The sequence below is a fragment of the Urocampus carinirostris genome, chromosome 1, assembly GCF_059441175.1.
Source record: "Urocampus carinirostris isolate Australia breed hairy pipefish chromosome 1, RoL_Ucar_1.0, whole genome shotgun sequence".
Classification (NCBI taxonomy): Eukaryota; Metazoa; Chordata; class Actinopteri; order Syngnathiformes; family Syngnathidae; genus Urocampus; species Urocampus carinirostris.
The window spans coordinates 11018210-11019531 of NC_142349.1; the positions used below are offsets into that span (position 1 = coordinate 11018210).

The following is a 1322-nucleotide window of genomic DNA, read 5'->3' on the forward strand; positions in this document are numbered from 1 at the left end:
AGATTTTACATCACAAAAAAACATCAAAGAGCGATAGCTGGTGTTTTTTCTGTCAGGGGGTTTTAAGGGTTATCTTCGTTATTCATTATCCATTATCCGTTATCGGTCAGTTCATAATTCGCTACAAAGCCTAGGAGCCGGGACACTTACTCTCAGCCAATAGGCCAAGCTAAGGTCCTAGCCCTAAAGCCTTGCTGCGATCATTGCGAATGCACCGTTTCCGGAAGTACTGCAATACCGGGCCGATGCGTGGAGTGGACAGAGCAAGCTCTTATTCCATCTCCGGTGTCCAAAAATCAACACCAATATATTTATTTGCTCACAGCCGTCAAATCCTGCCAGACCTCACTCCCCAGTGAGGGTGGATTATAAAGAATATCCATCCATTATCTTCACCACTTATCCTCAGTAGGGTGACGGGGTGCTGGAGCCAATCCTAGCTATTTTCGAGCAGTGGGCAGGGAACACCCTGAACTGGTTGTCAGCTGGTCGCAGGGTACGAAAAAGAGTTGGAAAAGAAATGAAGTGGATATTATTGGACTTTGAAAAAGCACAGTAAATTTGCTACGCAAAGTTTTTCAAACTGAAATATTAAGTGAATGTTAAGTGGAGTTCACCTAAATAAGATACAGACCTTTTTACTGTTTAGGCCACAAAGAGGGAAAACAATAAAGATAGAAGTGCCACTTTGATTAAATTAAGCTTTATTTTACCTATAATGCTCGGAAATATTTGAGCAGAGCAACTATTATAAAACTCTGCATGGCATATTGTTGACAAAGGAAATTTGCATTTCTAATTAACAAAAGAGAAACCTTGGGGGAGACGGGAGAAAGTCTGTAGTGGTTTACAGTACTAGTCAATGAGGTGTGTTTGGGGGGCGGACCCATGGCACCTTCTTCCCCTCAGCAGAAAAGGGTTCTCTTTCGTGACGTTTTTTTTCAGCTGATGAAACCCAACCACATGACTGGATTTCGCCAGGCCAAAGCCATGGATCTCGGCTTTATTTTGTACCCCTTGGTCCCTGGGTACAAAGGTCGGCAGGCCCCCCTTTGGGCTCGCTGTCCAGAAAGAAAGAGCGTGAAGAAAATAGAAAAAAGGGGAAATCACACCTGGGCTTTTAATTCCCGCTGATATCAGTCACTGGAGGTGTTTCCTGTGACCGGTTGGAGTTCCTGTTGATGCTTTTCAAAATAAATTTTTCCAAGTCGTTGATTATAATAACTGTTTTTAGTAGGCAACACTTCATTCGGACACACAATAGAAGACGTTTGTGGCCTGAAACATGACACTCATCATCTCATTAATCTTTTGACCACAAA

At 42.9% G+C, this 1322-nt stretch overlaps 1 pseudogene; it reads right to left on the reverse strand.

Moving 5' to 3' along the window:
* Positions 1–204: 204 nt before the first annotated feature.
* Positions 205–365, reverse strand: LOC148373540 (U2 spliceosomal RNA; annotated as a pseudogene).
* Between the last annotated feature and the right edge of the window lie 957 nt (positions 366–1322).